At 41.7% G+C, this 21,486-nt stretch overlaps 1 long non-coding RNA gene across 2 annotated transcripts in view; it reads right to left on the reverse strand.

Annotated features, from left to right (window-relative positions):
- Positions 1 to 21,486, reverse strand: part of LOC140714569 (uncharacterized) — a 98,389-nt gene that overhangs the window by 12,545 nt on the left and 64,358 nt on the right. Inside the window, exons 3-4 of one of the 2 annotated variants that reach the window (XR_012095916.1) lie at positions 14,505 to 14,716; positions 12,656 to 13,707 (exon numbers count right to left, since the gene is read on the reverse strand). This is a non-coding gene — a long non-coding RNA (uncharacterized lncRNA). Of the gene's footprint in view, positions 1 to 12,655; positions 13,708 to 14,504; positions 14,717 to 21,486 lie in introns of those variants that run through there. The other variant, XR_012095915.1, reaches the window with a different exon arrangement.

Here is a 21,486-nt window from a genome sequence, read left to right on the forward strand (position 1 = left end):
TTTAAACTTGTTTTATGGCTTCTTAAACTAACCTAGAATTTTTTTGTATTTATGGAATATTTCAAAGGTTTTATTAAGTTTTAGCAGTTTCTGAAAATTTTTGAATTCCAAATGTCAAAGAAATTCAGAAATATTCATAATTGTTGACATTCGGCTCTGCGAGCCATTTAGTTGTGATACACATGTTTTAAAATGCAGATCTTCCAGAGTCCATGCAAAAACATCAAATAGCTCTGTGAGTGATTTAGTAGTGACCCAAACTGCTTTAAAATTAAGTTCTTCCAGTGTACAAGCAAAAACATCAACTATGTTAAGAAAGATCCATCCCTAGTTTGAGTTAATTATGATTAGCAATGAAGAGCACATATGAGCATTGAAATACTGACAGCAGCACCAATATCTGGTGTATGTGAAATTTAACTGGCCATTCATTGCAGTTCCAATTAAAAATTAAACCAGGAGTCCATCTATCCTTTCAGTTGAACATAAAGATAAAACAGTGTATTTTATTCAACAGCACGTAGTCTTAGAGATGTCCTGACCAACACATGTTATTAAGTCACTCATTAAAAATGAGGTCAATTAATGAATTACCATTTTCCTGTGTTGGGATCTTGCTGCATGCAATATGGCTCTTGTGTTTGTGCCCATTATTGTCACTTTCACTTCCTCAACATTAATATTTGACTATTTATTTAATACTTTTAATTTATAGAGGCCATTAAACATTTTCAGTATTGGAAGTGAAAGCTGGCATGTCTATCGCATCTGTAAACTGCCCAATTCTTTCTCAGCGTCAGTTTCCTGCTATGTGTATATTTTATGAAAGTGAACAGCTTCAAAGCCATTTGTAGCACACAATGATAGCAAGAATCTTATTGTGGAATGTCTTGGACTCTTTAATAGTCTCAGAGTGTTGTGTGGCTGGTTCTCAACAATATTCATTTCTGTAGTTAGTTGCTGTAGTCTGAGTTTGAACATTTTTTCTTCTCAGCAAAAATATCCCATCAACCCAGAGACAAGGAAATTGACAAAACCCAAATCCACAAGTACATCAAGCAAAAAACATATTGCATTTATCAAAATCATTTTGGGCTGTTAAACCTTCAAGACATGAAAAGAGGAAGACTGGTATTTATTTCATACTTTTAATGAACTTGAGACAATCCAAAATGTTCTATAGACAGGGAGGTGCTTAAGAAACATATTCATGTCTGTAATCTTGGAAATACAGTGCTGAATGAGATCCCACGTTATCTGCAGAGTAGACTTCAATGGAATAGTTCTTTCACAGAAACAACAGGTTGGTAGGCTAATTGGCCACTCTAGTGTGCAGGTGAGTAGCAGAATCTGGCGGAGGGGTGATGAGAATATGGGGAGAATAAAAAATGTGATTCATGTAGGAATCGTTAAAATGGATGGTTGATGGTCACAATGGAGCTGGTTCTATGCTGTGTGACTCTAATATCAATCAAACCCCCAAGTGAGGATCTGTGTCTAGGTAACTGGTGAGCAACTACTGTTGACAACATTGTGCTGATTATTAAGACTGATTGGATAGTAATTGATTAGAAGCTTTTCTGAATTTCCACTTTGTATAGTCTCAATAGATCCTTTTGATGATTCAGAATGAGCTTGTAGCAGCAAACCAAATGTACCAGTTCCTCTCGTTGATCTGTTCCATCTATCAGGAACACTAGCAATCACTGATAAACTCCATTGTGGTTCAGCGGAGATTGAACAGAGCAACCTGGCAGTGAATCAGACTTATGCAGAAAAAACATCATCCATCTAAAGTGCTGACATACAGTGCATGGAGGAGATGTGTCAGATTATTCTCTTTGTATTTTGATAGTAGTAAACTGACTGTGCATGTCACCAAAAAAGGGATACTACAGCCTTGGGTAGCTTTCATGTAGAATCTAGTCAATTGGGTCATGTTCATCACATTGTGTGTGGCTCGAAATCTGTTATTTTTCTAAGCAAGACCGAAACTGATTTGTGATTTTAATCATTCACTGCAAGAACATCTGGAAATCTAGAGTATTAAAGGCATGATTTTGAAGGATCACTTCATTGAAGTCATCCATTCTTAATTGTTATATTCTCAACCATGTTTCACTTTTGTGACAGATCGATTCATTTTCTAATCAGTGAAGGAAGCAGCAACACACTGTGTCCACCAACATTTAACAACCTCCTAATCTAACTCCACCTCTCCTCCCAAAAGCCAAATCAAGCATAAATCATAAATTGATTTTACATTGTGACCTCAGACCTCAGACCACACAGACTTCTCTTTCTTAACTGAGTACCAAGCCAACATTTAGACCATAAGACATAGGAGCAGAATTAGACCATTCAGCCATCAAGTCTGCTCTACCATTCTATCATGGCTAGTTGACTTATTTTCTCTCTCAACCCCATTTCAGTTATTAACACAAGGGATATATTTTGGTTAACACTTTGCCACGGCAAGTGCAGTGTCTTTACAGTGGGAAGTCCATTCAGCTTTCTCATGATATCACATGGCATGAATTGGCTGAAGACCACATCTTTGATGTTGAGAGAAGAGAAACATGGATCTTGACAAAGACGTTTGTGATGCATCAAGTATGAGGCTCTGCCATGGATAAGGATGCTGATACTCCTAGACTGCTTATCCATCCTTTGCTAGACGTGGCTGGACTGTGGGTGTCCTGTGGAGCAGCAAGCTGAACAGCTTCAGTGGCCCAGGCTCAATCAGTTTGCAGTGTGTGTCAAGTTTGCATGTTCTCCCTGTGACTAGCTGGGATTCATCCCATATCCCAAAGATGTGTGGGTTGGTAGGGTAATTGGTCAGAGTTTATTTTTCCCTAGTATAGAGTTGGGTGGTAGAGTCGGGAGGTGTAGATGGGTATTTAGGGAGAATGACATGGGGTTAGACAGGATTAATGTAAACAGATGTCATCAGGACAAGGGGCCAGTTTCCTTGCTGCATCCTTCTGTGATTTTACAACTGTGGAGATTTAATTATTTTTTGACTGATGTGCATGGTTTGACTCAACCTTTTGCATGTTGCTTCTGCTATCTAGCTTGCACATGGTCATATGTTACATTCACCAATTTTTATATTTAAAAATTATATTTTAAAATATGTTTCTGATGTTTTTGTACTCTCTTGTATATTCCTTAACAGATCAGGATTGAACCGTGGCATATTTGTAAGAGTGGGAGATATACTGGACAATACAATTATATAGTTTCAAGATGGCACTGAGATGCGATGTCCATCAATGTCGTGGCTCAGACTTTAGGATCATAGGGATGGTTTTTTGGACAGAGAGTGGAGTTAGGAGTCAGGCTAGAGGTTGGGGACAGGGATGAGGGGGAATAAGAGATCAGGGGTGGTAAATGATGAATCTGGGCTGGAGGTCAAGCACTCCACAGTCGAATATCAGCAATCCTGGAAGTCATGTTGCATGTGCCAAGGAGACTAGTGATCCCCAGGTCAGGGAGGAATCCCAGGTTGGAAGTCCATAAGGGCAGCGAGCCCCTGGTATGAATATGAGTCACAAGGACCAGTGACCGCTTCGGTCTCTGGGTCAGAGGTCTATAAGAGTCCAGAAGTAAAGATTCGAAGGTCAAACTGGTGAAGTCCAGATTGGCAAAGGCAAAGGTCGAAGCTGATGATCAAAGACCAAAGGTAGAGGCCTGAAGAAGTCATGAGGTCTGAAGGAGTCACAAGGGCTGGGCCATCTGAGTCAGAGGTCCGTGTGAGTCCAAATGTTGAGGCTCAAAGGTCAAACTTGTGATCAACATCTTGGGGTGAAGTCCGAAGTTGGAGACCTGATGTCTGTGAATCTGAGAATCTGGGGATAAGGACTGGAGGCCTGGAGGCAGTTCCCCTAGAGTTGCAGGCCCGTCTGAGGGGTGTGAGTGAGTAGCTGGGAGTGGTTTAAAGGGGATTTATTTTGCAGTTGTGAACACAAGAGATTCAGCAGATGCCGGAAATCCAGAGCAACACACAGACAAAATGCTGGAGGAACTCAACAGGTCAGGCAACATCTATGAAAATGAATAAACAGTTGACATTTCAGGCTGAGACCATCAGGACTGGAAAGAAAGGGGAAAGTTGCCAGAATAGGAAGGTGGGAGAAGGATAACTAGAAGGTAATAGGCGAAGCCAGATGGGTGGGGCCAAGGTGGGGAATAGTGTGGTTGTTGTTGTCGCTGCTGCCTGGGCTTATAGAGCATTTTTGTGCTATTATGTTGGTGACACTTGCAGACTGCCCCCAGAGCATCCTTGGGTCTGCTGATTGTTATCACAATGGTGAATTTCACTGTATATATTGATGTGCATGTGACAAATAAATCCGAATCTGAACATGGTAGGTTTCAGGTCTGCTTTTGCCAATGCTCCATGATGCCTGAAAGATCCCTAATTCTTATTAGGTCGATCTGATCTTACTTTGTCCTAGCAGTGCCTCATAATGAAGGAATTTCTTCATGTGAACACATGCCATTTGTCTTAAGAGAGACTGTATGATCACTTCAAACCGTCACCACCACAGACTCCTCTGTGGTGTCTACCTGTCCCCACAATTAGGCTGTTCAACAGGTTCAGCAATTATGCTTATGAGTAGCACATTCCAGCTATTTAGTGTTCCATTCTGGTGGTATCTAACTTCCTTCCTTTCGTTCTAGTCTTGTCCAGGCTTGACCAAGAGCACAGCAAAGCTTCCGTTCCCTGTTTACTCTTGTCCTTGTTCGGGTGCCATTTCCGCAGACTACCTTTTTGACAGATGCTGTAAAGGACAGTATTCGTTTAATATTTAGTTATTGCTTCCAGCCATGTTGTTGGTATATAACTTTCAGACTGAGAGTTTTAATTGGCCTAGCATTTATTGTTTTTCTTTTCCTTTAAATACTGCAACAGTTCTCTATAAAGTCAGTGAACTGTTGACCAGCTCGAGTGTGTCTCCCTCTGCACTTAGGCCATATCTGAACGTTTTGACACAAACAGTATGCCATCAGTTTATGTACATAGATTATGGAGGCATAGTCGAGGATGTTATCTTTCTTGGTGGTTCTAGCTTGGCTGACTCTGTCAGCTATTCTTGGTGACAGACAATAATGTCTCCTAACCATTCTACGCAGTGGAAGAAGAATTGGATACTCAGCTAGAGGACAGGAAGTGGTAATCAGCAAGTTTTCTTTTTTGACACGATGTCATTAGATTTCTTGAACCTGGGAAACCTCCACAGTTGTACTATGTTCTTGGTCAGTTCTTATAAACTGATAAGTGTGTCAGCATAGCGGACTAAGTGTGGCACTGGGAATTTCCTCTGCAGTTACTTGAAATTCTTTCTAAATAGCATATATCAAAAAGTTGTATTTTCAATACACTTTCCAGTTATTTTCCATCTTGATAAATGTTTTTTCTCATCTCAAATATAACGTTGGGATTCCTAATCCCAAATAATAACTAAATACTCTGGAGAGTAGCCAGGATAACAGCCAGAAGGCACAAGAAATGACTTTCACCTCTTTTCTTACACATTTCACTGGCCCATGCTCAGCTAGCTCATACTGATGAAAGGTCTGAGACCTCAAGTGTTTACTCTATCGCTCTCTGCACAGATGTTACCTGACCTGCTGAGTCTTTCCGGCAATATTCTGTTTTTATTTTGGGCCTCCTGCATCCGCAGTTTCGATGATTTACCCCCTGCTAACGTGTCTGAGGAGGTAGACAGGATTAAGCCTCCGCAGTGTTGCGGTTAGTGCAACACTATCACAGCTCGGGGCACCAGAACTTGGAGCTCATTTCCAACATCCTCTGTAAGGAGTCTGTATGTCCTCCCTGTGGAATGCAGTGGTTTTCCCACTGTCCAAAAACATAGTTGATTAGTATGCTCATTGGTCATTGTAAATTGCCCCATGATTAGGCTAGGGTTAAATGGGGGGGGGGGGGAGGTTGCTAGGCAGCGTGTCTCAAACAGCCAGAAGGGCCTATTCCACACTTTATCTCATGAATAAATACATAAATACACCTAACTGATGAGTGCATATGTCATGTTTTAGAGTGCTATAACTTGTAGAAGTCTGACCAGAGTTTTCTCTTATTTTTGCCATTGTTCGGGGGGGGGGGGGGGCAGGAGAGAATGGGAAAGAGTGGCCTCTATGTAACTATGATGTCATTTCCTGTCAGGTTGCAAATAATGGGGAAGCTAGAGTCAGGGAGTGACATAGTGCAGAAACAGGTGCTTTGGCCCACTGAGTCTACACTGAGCATGAAGCACCATTTACACAAACCCTACACTAATGCCATTTTAATCTCCCTACTTTTCCCGTCAACTCCCTCCGGACTGTACCGCTCATCTACCCACTAGGGACAATTTACAATGGTTAATTCACCTATCGATCTGCTTGTCTTTGGGATTTGGAAAGAAACCAGAGAACTGAGGAAAAAATATATGCAGTCACGTAGAAAACATACAAACTCTACACAGATAGTTTTGGAGGTCAGTATTGAACTTGGGTGTCTGTAGGTGTGAGATAGGATCTTTGTTACACGTGGCAGTGTAGAAGTTTCCCAGTGCTTTCACACAAGAGCCAGAAATTCATTTTGTTCCATTTTAATAATCTGCAAAACCATATGAAGTTTGAAAATCTGAAGTGCAAAAGCTGGAAACCTGAAATAAGAGGCAAAAATATCAGACACATTCACCAGGTAAGGCAGTATCTGTTGGGAGAGAGTGGATGCTTCAGGCAGAAGGCCGTTCATCAGAGTTTTCTTTCTCTATCTACAGCTGCTACTTAACCTGCTGAGAATCTCCGATACTTTTTGTTTCACTTTCTTGCCTGTTTACTGTATATCTTTGTGCTGCACCTTCTCTTTCCCAGAAAGGTAAAACATACATTAAAAACTTGCAGGTCAGGAATACTCGTGCAAGACTGGATTGGATCAATAGTCTAAAAGAACAAGAGTTAACAAATGGCAGTCTGGGAAGAAAAAAAATATTCAAAGCACTGAGTGGCATTATTTAACCCTTGTCAGAAGGTCCGCTGGAAGCTTCCATCAGGAACAGAAATGTTGCTTTGATTTCAGCCTCTCCAACTTTATGATAGCGCCAATTAAAATAGCACAGCAATGTGCTTGGACATATAAGGAAACAATAAAAAAGATGTTTTGCAGCACTCATTTTTGCTGATTGACATTATGCCCTTGGTTATAAGAAAATAAAAGATAACAAGAGACAAGAAAGCCAGTTGGCTCACCACGACCATTCTGAGGTTCAATACGTTACATACCCTTTCATGGACACTGAGTTGCTGATCTGATTTCCTGAGGGAACGAGGCAAACACAGCTGAAGCCTTAACGGATTTTGAGTTTTCACTCTATGTTTAAACACACAACACTCAACCATGGCTACTTACTTTCAGCTGGTGCCACCTTTACGGTTTATGAAGCACAGGAATGACTGTGTGTTTGATTTATGGTGCTGCAACTTAACTTCCAACCCTGTATTAACCAGATTTTTCTGCAGTTCTTTTGATTATGTGCTTGGGTCTCCCAGTCCTGCGATCACAGTCCAAGGTAAATAGCATGCTTTCATCTACATCATCCATCCTGCTCATCAAGCGAGGGAACTGGATCACATCCAATTTCAAGCCTTTTTCCAATGAAAACAAACTCGGCTTGTGAAGCCTCTTTTCATTGCCTCTGATTTCAGGTTATGAGACAAGCCTAGCTGTTCTTCATAAACTCTTCTCACAAATTCAGTGCCCTCTGATGGGAAGTGTCCAGAACTGCCCTCAATGATCTTAATTGCAATCAGAACAATAATGTTACGTCCAATTACAATAAGCAGTTTCAACCTTGGTTCAGTGTAGGTGGCATCCATTTTATTTCTTCAGCCCGTTTGTTGGCAGTTTCATGTCGACCAATTATATAATTACATTTATATATTATTTAAGATATATATCTTTATCTTCAGTTTCATTCCTTCATGAGAGATTGGAAACAGTGGCTAGGCTGCATTCACTGCCTATCATTGAAAAGGTGGTGACCTGCTTGAACAGCTGAAGCTCTTTTAGTGAAGGTACTCCCACATAAGGCTTCCACGGTAGCGTCACAGTTAGCGCATTGCTATTATAGATTGTGTTGTCGGAGTTCAGAGATCAATTCTGACACTGTCAGAAGTTCGTACATCCTTCCTGAGAAGCGCGTGGTTTTCCTCTGGGTGCTGGGTACTGGTTAGTGGGTAAGTTGTCCTGTGATTAGGCTGGGGTTAAATAGGTGGGTAGCTGGACCAGAAGGGCCTGTTCCATGCTGTATCTCTGAATAAATTAATTAAATTACATAAACATTTATGTTCACTGAGGAGGTCCAGAACTTTGACCAAATGACACAGATAAATTTCCAAATCAGTACAATGTGAGTCTTGTTCATGCTCACTGTTCACCTTCTTTGAAATAGACGTCAGGGGTATCTGAGCTTCTCAGGTTGAGTCAAGTCAAGTCAAGTTTATTGTCATTTCGACCATAGACACAGAGTATAAACGAAACAAGACCCAGGACCCTGGTGCTACATGAAACAACACAAAAATACACTAGACTATGTGAGACAGCACAAGAGAGCACTAGACTCAAGGCTACACTAGACTACGTAAAACAACATAAAAACCGCACTAGACTACAGACCTGCACAGGACTACATAAAGTGCATAAAACAGTGCAGGGCAATAAACAAGACAATAGGCACAATAGAGGACAAATTACAATATAATAATAAATGATGTAGATGTTAGTCTAGATTCTGAGTATTGAGGAGTCTGATGGCTTGGGGGAAGAAACTGTTACATAGTCTGGTTGTGAGAGCCCAAATGCTTCGGTGCCTTTTCCCAGATGGCAGGAGGGAGAAGAGTTTGTATGAGGGGTGCGTGGGGTCCTTCACAATACTGTTAGCTTTGCGGGTGCAGTGTATGGTGTAAATGTCTGTAATAGTGGGAAGAGAGACCCCAATGATCTTCTCAGCTGACCTCACTATCCGCTGCAGGATCTTGTGATCTGAGATGGTGCAATTTCCGAACCAGGCAGTGATGCAGCTGCTCAGGATGCTTTCAATACAACCCCTGTAGAATGTGGTGAGAATGGGGGGGGGGGGGGTGGGAGATGGACTTTTCTCAGCCTTCGCAGAAAGTAGAGACGCTGCTGGGCTTTCTTTGCTATGGAACTGGTGTTGAGGGACCGAGTGAGATTCTCCGCCAGGTGAACACGAAAAAATTTGGTGTTCTTAACGAACTCAATGGAGGAGCTGTCAATGTTAAGTGGGGAGTGGGCGCTCCGTGCCCTCCTGAAGTCAACAACCATCACTTTTGTGTTGTTCACATTCAGAGACAGGTTGTTGGCTCTGCACCAGTCCGTTAGCTGCTGCACCTCCTCTCTGTATGCTGACTCGTCGTTCTTGCTGATGAGACCCACCACGGTCGTGTCATCGGCGAACTTGATGATATGGTTCAAGCTGTGTGTTGCAGCACAGTCATGGGTCAGCAGAGTGAACAGCAGTGGACTGAGCACTCAACCCTGGGGAGCCCCCGTGCTCAGTGTGATGGTGTTGGAGATGCTGCTCCCCATCTGGACTGACTGAGGTCTCCCAGTCAGGAAGTCTAGGATCCAGCTGCAGAGGGACGTGTTCAGGCCCAGTAGGCTCAGCTTTCCAATCAGTTTCTGAGGGATGATTGTGTTGAATGCTGAACTGAAGTCTATGAACAGCATCCGAACAAATGTGTCTTTTTTGTCTAGGTGGAGGGTGATGGCAATGGCGTCATCTGTTGAGCGGTTGGGACGGTACACAAACTGCAGGGGGTCCAGTGAGGGGGGCAGCAGGGTCTTGATATGCCTCATGATGAGCCTCTTGAAACACTTCATGATGATGGATGTGAGTGCGACGGGACGGTAGTCATTTAGGCAGGACACTGAAGACTTCTTCGGCACGGGGACGATGGTGGCGGCCTTGAAGCACGTTGGAATGGTGGTGCTGCTCAGGGAGATGTTGAAGATGTCAGTGAGAACATCTGCTAGCCGGTCTGCACATCCTCTGAGCACTCTACCAGGAATGTTGTCTGGTCCAGCAGCCTTCTGTGGGTTGACCCTGCACAGGGTTCAACCATCTCTTTTGTTTTGTTCACATTCAGAGACAGGTTGTTGGCTCTGCGCCACTGTGTTAGCCGCTGCCCCTCCTCTCTGTATGCTGACTCGTCGTTCTTGCTGATGAGACCCACCACGGTCGTGTCATCGGCGAACTTGATGATGTGATTCTGCTAAAGAATTCTTTACTACATTATCTCTTTCATTTGGTCCACAGCACATCTATGGTGATAGAAAACTTGATAAGCTATTTTATTACTGTGGTGAACTACATATACCTGTCTGGACATGCCCCCCCCGCTGACTGCTCCTGTGGCTCCTCCCACGGACCCCGGTATAAAGGCGATTGGAGGCACAGCCCCGACCTCAGTCTCCAGGATGTTGTGTGGTGGTCAATTGCTGCTTGTTCTTTCTTCCAGCCAATAAAGCCTATATCTCACCTCACGTCTCCGAGAGTTATTGATGGTGCATCAATTACACCCTCTCAGAAATCCCATTATGATAGTAACTTCCCTGTTTGATGGAGAAATTGTGGAAATCAAAATGCATATCATATTTTTTGGGACTGCCCTGTTATCAAAAACTATTGGAGGGGGATACACAATGCCCTACAAGACATCTTTAAATGTGAAATACCCTTAGAGAGTAAGACCATATATTTTGGATATATACCTCAAGAATGGTTGAAAAGAGATAAATATTTAATGAATGTACTGTTGGTGGCTGGTAAAAAGACTCTTACTAGGAAATGGTTATCGCAGGAGAGCCCAACTTCAAATGCATGGATGGAAATTACAATGGACATTTACAAAATGGAGAAGATAACAGCATCTGTTAATCATAAGCTGGAACAATTTGATTCATACTGGGAAAAATGGTTTAACTACATAATGCCTCATAGGCCTGATTTTATTCTCACAAATCAATGAATATGTTGTTAAAAAAGATCACTCCTTACTTGTACATAGTTTTTTCCTTTTGCTTGTTTTTTTCTTTCCGCTCTTTTCTATGAGTGTATACCCCAGATAAATACTTTGTGGAGATTTGTGGTATATATGATTATATGATATATGTGTACAATGTCCGAAATACATCTTATGGAAATGTTTGTTTGATGATGAACTTCAATAAAAAATAAATTACAAAAAAGGTGTGATTGCTTAAGGACATGAATGAAGTGGCAGTCATGGGGTGCTTTGCTTCGTTGTTTCTTGGTAGATGCTGTACTTAGTGGTCCTACAAGAAGTGGAGAGCATTCTGTTGCACTCCTGATTTAGGACTCCTGCATGTTGTGAGGGCTAAGGGCTAACGGAAATAAGAGATGAGGTAATCCCTCCAGAATACCTGGCACATTCTTGCAGAGAGTTTATTTATATAGCTAGTCTAATTACATTTTTGGTCGATGAGGAACCTGGGGGGCGGGTTTGTTGCTGATAGAGATTTGGTGATAGCAATGACATTGAATGTCAAGGAGTGTTGATTAGATTGTACTGTTCTGGGTATGGTGTTCTTGGCCAGAACAGATAGGAGAGACAAAAACAAGAGTTAGGGCCCAAGTTATAGATGGGAATTAAAACATGATTTGACAGTATTAAAACATGTATCTGTGCTGGGACAGCCAATTCTGTGACTTGGTTGGTTCTCAATCACCAGTCTTTAACAGTGCACTTGGCAGTTTGTTGACATTCAAAGCCTTTGCTCCATATATTGCATTCATCTTCTTCACGGAATCAACTGGACTGAATCAATTTGGCTGCTGACTGACTTTTATCACGTCAGGAAGCTCAGAAAAAAACTGAGGTAAGTCACCAACTTAGTACCTTTGTCTTAAGGTATCAGTCAAAGCTTCAACCATCCATTTGCCTTTTGGCAAACATGAGCCTATTCATGAGCCTTTTGGCAAACATTGAAAATTGAAGGAAGAAGGTGCCAGTGGAAAAGTACATTTTCTGAAGTCATTATACAACTCTAGTTACTAGAGCACAATTTACATGCTGATTGAACCTCTCTCCAATAAAGCCTACCAATTGTTGCATGTTAACCCTTTGGTCCCAGCAGAGATATTGCTAACACCCACACCGCTAGCCTAAATTAAAATATATAACCTGGTAACAATTTATTAACATACACTATGATGAGTGCTGTACTAACTCAAAATTATTTTCATATTTTCTGTTGTAATTGTCCATTGGCTGTAAAGCTTCATTTCCTCATTGTTAAAGCTGTTTTAAATCACATTTAACATCGATTTACATTTCTAGAAAATTACCCTTGAGATCGCAGTCAGAATGAAGATTACATAGTTTCTGGAATTAATTTAAACTAGACAACGGGGTGACCTGCTGGGACACCCTTTGAGAGAAGGGTAGTGCAGTCTGATGTGACCAGAATGAACATTAAATTTTCAAGAATGCTAATGATATTGCTTTGCTTTGGAAATTGAAGATGAACAACTCAGTTTATTAAAGAAGAAAGTCACGTAGCAAGGCAAATATAGCTCCTCCTGGCTTAACAATGGACACTTCTGATGGCAACATTTCTAGCTTTCCTCTGACGGATCAGAGACTCGGCTGACAGCTCACCCCAACTCCCCCTCTCTCTGTAGAACCGCTATCAGCCGTCCCTACTTACCATCTAACCCGGGTTTCAACTCAACCATATGAACTACAGTTCCCACAATGCATGTCGGGAGAGACGGACTAAATGCAGATGCAGTCCCTTTCCATTGGTGGGAGTGGGTGGTGTTGATGGGTTATCACGTGATATATTTGGAGAAGTTGAGCATTTCCCAGTTTAATCTTTTGGAAAATTTGTTCAGTTTTCCCATGTTTCGTCCCTAGCTTCAGACTGCAATCTGCTTTTCAATCATGGACCCATTTCTATCCTACAACTCTAAAGTCAATTTTTTAAAATGCTGCCCCCTCCGATTTTTTTCATTTATGATAGTTGGCTTGAAGCTGAACACAAATATAATTTTAGACTACTTGCATCACATAGGAATTAAGAGAAACAAGAAATTAACTTTCATTGAATGTGTTTAATTGCACAAAGGTGCTGACACTTTGTATTAGTTCAACTAAGCTAAAAATGTTTTGTTGATCATTTTTGTTTGTACTCAGTGTGCGAGTTTTTTTGCTTACATGTCTAACAATAATTATGCATCATCAATGGATTCTAACTGCCCTGATACTGTTTCTACGTGATTGAATGTCCCGTTGAAACCTTTCACTGTACTCAGACACGAAGCAGTAACACCAAAACCTCCAAGATGCTGATTGTTCTTGATGATGTGGTTGGCGCTCTCCTAAATGGATGTGACCACTGTCCTTTGACTGCAGCAAAGGGTTTTATGGGTGTCTTGAAGAACGTCATTGCAATAAGATTTATTTATCTCTTATTGATGCATGGCAGTTAGATCTGTCCCAATTCTGCAGATGCTGATGGTTAAGGTGATTAGCAGAATCTCACCGCTTGAAACAGAGCTGCCCTTTTGCTCCGGTTGGTGTCGATGCTGAGACTGGCTGTGCGCATGCGTCGTGGCGTCGCGTCCCCATTTCCATGATGGCGGATCGGCTCTTGGGTGAAAAACAGGGCAGTTCATTTTGGCGAGTGAACAATTTTATACAAATATATAACCCTGACTTTGCCTGCATTCTGTAAGTTAGCGCATCTTAAGTTGATTTAGCTGAAAATAGTGCCGCCGTAATGCACTGTTTGCGCTAATTGGAGATCACAAACAGACAGACAGATCATGAGAGTTATAGTAGTATACAGATGAGCCACACACAGTAGCAAAAGCGATCCTGTCACAGATTGCCCATGAGAAACGGAGTCAAAATGTGGTGCAATAAAGCATCTCATTCTCAGACAGTTAGGCAGTATCTCCAGACTATATTTTCTTTTACAAGATATTCCTCCAGAGTTAGTAAGTTGAAGTTCATGTGACCTATAAATATCAATTACAGAATGAAGCAGAATATTAATGAGTTCAGAGTGACATTCAACTCTAAATGAAATCTGTTCTCAGGGTTTAATTAATTTATTGTTCAAATGTCAAAGTTAATATGACACAAAATGTGAATTTTTCTATTCTTCAAGCTGACCTCAAGTTTTCTTTCGATTGTGATTTCACAACCACTTATAAATTCTAATTCTCAATCCTTTTACTTGCCAGAAACCTCATATACAGCCTATAAGTTTCATCCATTTAATACTAAGCTATACAGATCAGGATCATGTTTAGTTATACTGCTAAATCAGGTTATCTCTTGTGGTGATAGATGTCCTCATTTCTTTCAGATAGAACATCTGTGCAAGCCTTTTACTATTATGCAGGTTTTGACATTAAAAAGAAAATAGATTATGTACTCACGAACACAAGAAAATAGGCCACCTGGCCTTGAAGCTTCCTCCTATTTATATGACCATGGCTGATCTATGTTGATCTCAGTTCCTCTTCCATGCCACTTGTTCATGATCCTCCCTTGCCAGATCTATGAAACATTATTCACCTCTGCTTTAAATACTTTCAATGATCCAGCTTCCACCACTCACTAGGTCAGGGGATTCCAGATTCACCAAGTTCTGCAAGAAGAAGTTTCCAAATAACCCTATTTTAAATGACTGTCCACTTGTTCAAGCCCGTCTGTCCAGTGAAAGCATTCAATGGCTCTGCTGCCAAGTTCACTTTGGAATTTATATGTTTGAATAAGATTACCCCTTGTTTTTCTCAACTCCAAAAGATCGAAGCCCAACCTATTTACTCTCTCTTGGTAGTTGAGATGTCTGCCCCTGGAATTAGTCTTGTTAATCTCCTTGCTTTGAATGTAACCACATCATTTAAGTGACAGGACCAAAACTTCTTGTGGCATTGCATATGAGGACTAAGCATCACACTGTACAATTGGAACAGAGCAACAAAGCTTCCCTATTTTTAAATTCCCTCCCCTTTGCAACGAAGATCAAAATGTCATTTGTCCTCTTAACTGTCTTTTGAACCTGCATGCTCACTTTTTGTGATTCCTACACTAGAACATCTCGACCTCTCTGTACTTTATTCGTTTGCACTTGTCTGTATCTGGATAATAATCTGTCTTTTGATTTCTTATGACCTCATGCTTCTCCACATTAATGGAGACACAAGAGACTGCAGAGCCTCCAAGAGAACCACAACCTTGTCGTAGGGGTTAAAGTCGCGTAGTTCAATTACCTGGAGAGCTATGTTGGCTGGAATCAGGGCCTTGTGCCTTGATTCTTGGTAGGATCGCCCATGCTAAACAGGCCAAAGGGTAGAGGCCAGTCTAAGAGTAGTGCACCAGTCCTCCAGGTTCAGGGGTTCAGCTCAGGTCTAACAACCCTGGGTGGTCAAAAAAATTGTTATGGAAAGAGCAATGAAGCTGGAGGACTGTCATTACTGTCTGAAGTGCCAGTGGCATAATGTGCAATAAAAAAAAAAGAGACTGCAGATGCTGGAATGTTGAACAACATAAAAAGCATTGGAGGGACTCAAATGGACAGTCAAATTTTCAGGACAACATCCTTCTTCTAGATTGATCATTCAGATGGACATTTCCTGCATCAAGCGTCCTTTGCCAGTCTTTTGCCCATTTATTCAATCCATTTAAATCCCATTTGCAGAACTGCAGTATAAGCTTAAGTTCAAGTTTGCTTATTGTTATATGTGTGCAGAGTATACCCAAGGTATAAAAGCCAGGAAAATTAACTTTTTAAAGCAGTAGTACAGTACATTAGAAACATGACAAACATACCGGTAAGTTAAAATAGGAATAATTGTGATTATCCTCTGTCCTTGATCTCGTCACTCATCACCCTGCCAACTTGCTCTGGCCCCACCTTCACTAGCCAGGTCCAGCACTTGCCTTCACTGGGGTCTTCCTCCTCCTTACACATATTTTAAGGTTTATGGTTATGAATACACTAAGGTGACGTGATGTGGGGGGTGACATTAGATTGTAGGGAATGAGTGCTGAGGTGTGGGTTAGAGTTTATGGGGGTGTGTAGGAGGGGTGTTGGTGTTAGGTTTAGGGTGTAGGGTTGGGAGATGGAGATGCAGGCCTTCCCATGGGGAGAGAATGGAGGATGGGACCTGGTGTTAAGTCAGCGTGTTTGTGCTGATGTGACCAGGGTTAGTTGGGGTGCCGTCCAGTTTAGCCGGGGTGTGCGGGCCCTCGGAGGTTAGGATTAGGGATAGGGGATGTACGTGTGGGGCCGGGGGAGATAGGTGTTGTACAACAAAATAAGTTGAAATAAACATAACAACATTAGTGCAAGTTGAATGAAGCAACTATAATCCGAGGTGGTGTTCAGGTTTTTCAGGTTGGTGGAAGAACCTGATTGCGATGGGAAGATGGTGTTGTTGAACCATGAGCCGTGGGTGTTCAGCCTCTAATTCCTGCTTGATGGCAGCATTGAGAAGACTGAAAAGCCCAGATGGTGGGAGTGCTCAGTGATGGATATCGTCTTCCTGAGGCATTAAATGTGCTCAGTAGTGAGGAGAGCCGTACCCACGGTGGAAATGGCTGAGTCCACCACTCTTGGTAGCTCCTTGTACTCTTAAGTATTAGTTTCCATACCAAGCCTTGATGCAATTACTCAGAATGCTTTCCATCTCACATCTGCAAAAGATTTACAGAGTCTTTGATGACTTGCCAAATCTCCTCAAACTTCAAGAAAACAGAGACACTGCAGCACCTTCTTTATGATTGTAACTGCGTGGTGGGCTCCAGACAGATCTTCTGAGATGGTCACACCTAGGAGCATGAACCTCCTCACTCTTTTCACCACCAACCCTTAAATGACAAATGGAATGTGTATGCCTGACTTCCCTTTCCTCACATCCATAGTTCTTTGCTTTTGCTGACACTCAGTGCAAGGTACTTGTTATAATTCCACTTAACTAGCTGTCCTACTTCTATATGCCTCCTTGTCACCATTGGAGATCCTTCCTTAGCACAATATACTTTTCCAGATAATTGTCCTCACATGAAAGTTTGTTAATGGGTTTAAACCAGAGTTGTACGGGGCAGGGAACTAGAATGCCAAAACAGTTAGTGGAGAGGTTGTGGAAGCAGATATTGGTAAGCCCTCGGAAAAAGTTAGGAATCAAAAGATTGAGCATTGTCTGACTAGTGTTCAAAGCTGCAGATATTTCAATACAAGAAGTATCATAGGAAAGGCAGATGGATATGAGGTAGCTGGTTTGCAAACAGGCAATGTGTAGTAAAGACAGGCTGTTGTTAGGGCAAAATTGCATTCAACAAGACGAATTGCAATGTGAAAGGTGGACAAAAATGAAAAGGGTGAATACAGGACTGAATGGTGTTATATTTGAATGCGCACAGTATATAGAATAAGGTAGATGAACTTGTAGCACAGTTGAAGATTGACATGTATGATGTTGTAAGCATCTCTGAATCATGGCTGAAAGAAGATTATAGCTGGGAGCTTAATATCCAAGAATACACATTGTATTGAAAGGACAGGCAGAAGCGGTGGTGATGTTCTGTTGCTAAAAAAATGAAATCAAATCGTTAGTAAGATGTGACATAGAGTCAAAAGGTATCATTGTGGATCGAGCTAAAGATAATGGTAAAAAGACCATAATGGGAGTTGTATACAGAACCCCAAATGGTAGTAAGGACGTGGTCTACAAATTACAATGGTATACATGCCAAAAGGGCAATGTCACAATAGTCATGGGCGATTTCAATATACAGGTAGACTGGAAAAATCAGATTGATGCTGCATTCCAAGAGGGGGAGCTTGAGAATGCCTGTGAGTTGGCTTTTAGAGCAGCTCGTGGTTGAGCCCACTAGGGTTTCAGCTGTTCTGGATTTGGTGTTGTGCAATGAACCAGAATTGACCAGAGAACTTAAGGTAAAGTGATTATAATATGATCGAATTCACCCTGAAAATTGAGAAGGAGAAGCTAAAGTCAGATGTGTCAGTATTACAGTGGAGTGCAGGAGACAGGTAATTGGGTGACTTTAAGGAGAAAGTGGGGAAATGCACAGCCAATGCAGAGAACACCTCTGGTCATTCCCTTCAGTAGTAAGTATATAACTTTAGATACTATTGAGGGGAACGATCTCCTGGGGGGAGCCACAGTGACTGGGTCTCTGTCACCAAGTCAGGTGCTGTGGCTCAGAGGAGCAGAGGGGTGAAGAGGACTGCAGTGTTGATATAAGATTTCTTATTCAGAGCAACAGAGATGAGGTTTTAGATTAGATTATGAGGACACTCAGTCCTCGTTTATTGTCATTTAGAAATGCATGCATGCATTAAGAAATCATACATTGTTCCTCCAGCGTGATATCACAAAATAAAAATAAGGACAAACCAAGACACACACTGACAAAACCACATAAATATAGCATATAGTTAGGGCAGTGCAAAGCAATACCATAATTCGATAAATGCAGACCATGGACGCGGTTTAAAAGTCTCAAGTCTCGATCGACTCCAATCGTCCTGATATCAGGCAGCAAATGGGAGAACTCTCCCTGCCATAAACTTCCAGGCACTGACAATGCCTCGGAAGCACCCGACGACAGCAGACTCTGAGTCCGTTCAAAAACTTCGAGCCTCCGACCAGCCCCTCCGAGGCAAGATTTTCGCAACCACGGATTCGGTATTGTAGTAGATACGGCAATTGTGCTTGTGAATATGAACGTGTCAGCTAATTATTTCATTGTGATAGTAATTAACTCCATACTTCTTGTTGTAGTGCTTGTAGAGACTTGGACATAGCAATGCTTCGCTGCCTGCATTACGCCTTGCCTGAGAAATTGGACTGTCGAGTCAACTGACTCGGAAGACTAGCGGTATTTGTTTTATTCTCAGCTGTTCTTTTCAGATGCAATGCAGGCTTCATTTCCCATTTGAGCGTTTTAGTTAACGGCTCCTTTTTGGCCTAGCATTTATTGTTTTCTTTTCTCTTTAACATTGCTCACATTAAAGTCTGTGAACTATGGATCTGCTTCAGTGTCTCTCTCTCTGCAATTGGGCCATATCCAAACCTGGTGACAAGGATAGAGTCACCCAGATGGCATTTTGCCTCCCTGGTGCCAGGATCAGGGATGTCTCAGATTGTGTCCATGGCATTCTCATGGGCGAGGGTAAGCAGCCAGAACTCTTGGTACATATTGGCACCAATGATGTAGGTAGACAAGGTGAGGAGTTCCTGAAGAGAGATTTTAGGTAGAAAGCTGAAAAACAAGACCTCCAGAGTAGTGATCCCTGGATTGCTGCCTGTACGACATGTCAGGACAGCAAGAAAAGGATGATTTGGCAGGTGGATGTGTGGCTAAGGGGTTCAGATTTATGGATCATTGGGATCTCTTCTAGGGAAGGTATGACTGGTACAAAAGGGATGAGTTACACCTGAACTCAAGGGGGTCCAATATCCTTGTGGGGAGGTTGGCTATAGCTGTTCAGGTGGATTTAAACTAATTTAACAGGGAGATGGGAATCAGACAGATAGTGCTAAAGATGAGGTAGTTGGTTTGCAAACAGAGGCAATGTGCAGTAAGACTTCTAGCAAGGAGAGGCTGAAGAGAGGGCAAAATTGCAGTCAACAGGATGAGTTGCAACATAAGGTGGACAAAACTGAAAAAGGAGAAGACAGGACTAAAAGTGTTATACTGGAATACACAAGTATACGGAATAAGGTCGATGAACTTGATGCATTTACAGGTTGGCAAGTATGATGTTATAGGCATCACTGAGTCATGGCTGAAAGAAGATTTTAGCTGGGAGTTTAATGTCCAAGGATACATGTTGTATTGAAAGGTCAGGCAGGAAGGCATAGGGTGTGGCATGGCTCTATTGGTAAAAATGAAATTAAATCATTCGAAAAAGTTGATATAGGGGTCAGAAGGTGTTGAATCATTGTGGACAGAGTGCCGAGGAGACGACTTTTTAGAGCAGATCTTGGTTGAGCTCACTAGGAGATCAGCTATTCTAGATTGGGTGTTGGGCAATGAACCATAATTAATGAGCGAGCTTAAGGTAAAAGAACCCTTAAGGGCAAGTGATCATAATCTGATCAAATTCACTGTGAAATTTGAGAAAGAGAAGCTAAAGTCAGATGTATCAATTTTACAGCAGAGTAAATGAAATTTCAGAGGCATGAGAGAGGAGTTGGAACATGGAACATAGAACATAGAAAACCTACAGCACAGTACAGGCCCTTACATGTACTTACAGAACACGTTCTTACTTTAGAAATTACCTATGGTTACCATAGCCCTCTATTTTACTAAACTCCATGTACCTATCCAAGAGTCTCTTAAAAGTCCCTTTGGTATCCGCCTCCACCATCGTCACTGGCAGCCTATTCCACGCACTCACCACTCTCTGCATAAAAAAACTTACCTCTGACATTTCCTCTGTACCTACTTCTAAGCAGTTTAAAACTGTGCCCTCTCATGTTAATCATTTCAGCCCTAGAAAAAAGCCTCTGACTATCCACGCGATCAATGCCTCTCATCATCTTGTACACCTCTATCAGATCACCTCTCATCCTTCATCGCTCCAAGGAGACGTTGGCCAGAATTGATTTGAAAAGAACACTGGCAGGGATGATGGCAGAGCAGCAATGGCTGGTATTTATGGAAACAATTAGGAAGGCACAGGATATATACATCCCAAAAAGCATTAAGTACTGCAAAGGCAAAATGACACAACATGGCTAACAAGAAAAAGCAAAGCCAACATAAAAGCCAAAGAGAGTGCATATAATAGAGGCAAGATTATTGGGAAGTTAGGGGATTGGGAAGCATTCAAATGCCAACAGAAGGCAACTAAAAAAAGTCATTTTAAGATGGACTATGAAAGTAAGCTAGCCAAAAATATTAAAGAGGATACCAAAAGTTTCTTCAGATACATAAAGTATAAAAGAGATGTGAGAGTGGATATCAGACCACTGGAAAATGTTGCTGGAGAGGTAGTAATAAGGGACAAGTACCAGTTCAACAATATGGAGGTATCAATGGAAGTGTACCAGTTCACAGAAATGGAGGGAGTTTGGATGGAAAAAACTTGATAAGATATTTTATTACACCCTCTCAGAAATCCCATTATGATAGTAACCTCCCTGTTTGCTGGAGAAATTGTGGCAATCAAAATGCAAATCATTATTGTATTTTTTGGGACTGCCCTGTTAACAAAAACTATTAGAGGGGGATACACAATGCCCTACAAAACATCATCAAATGTGAAATACCCTTAGAGAGTAAGAGCATATATTTTGGATATATACCTCAAGAATGGTTGAAAAGAGATAACTATTTAATGAATATACTGTTGGGGGCTGGTAAAAAGACTTACTAGGA

Source organism: Hemitrygon akajei, chromosome 22, assembly GCF_048418815.1.
Source record: "Hemitrygon akajei chromosome 22, sHemAka1.3, whole genome shotgun sequence".
Taxonomy (NCBI): domain Eukaryota; kingdom Metazoa; phylum Chordata; class Chondrichthyes; order Myliobatiformes; family Dasyatidae; genus Hemitrygon; species Hemitrygon akajei.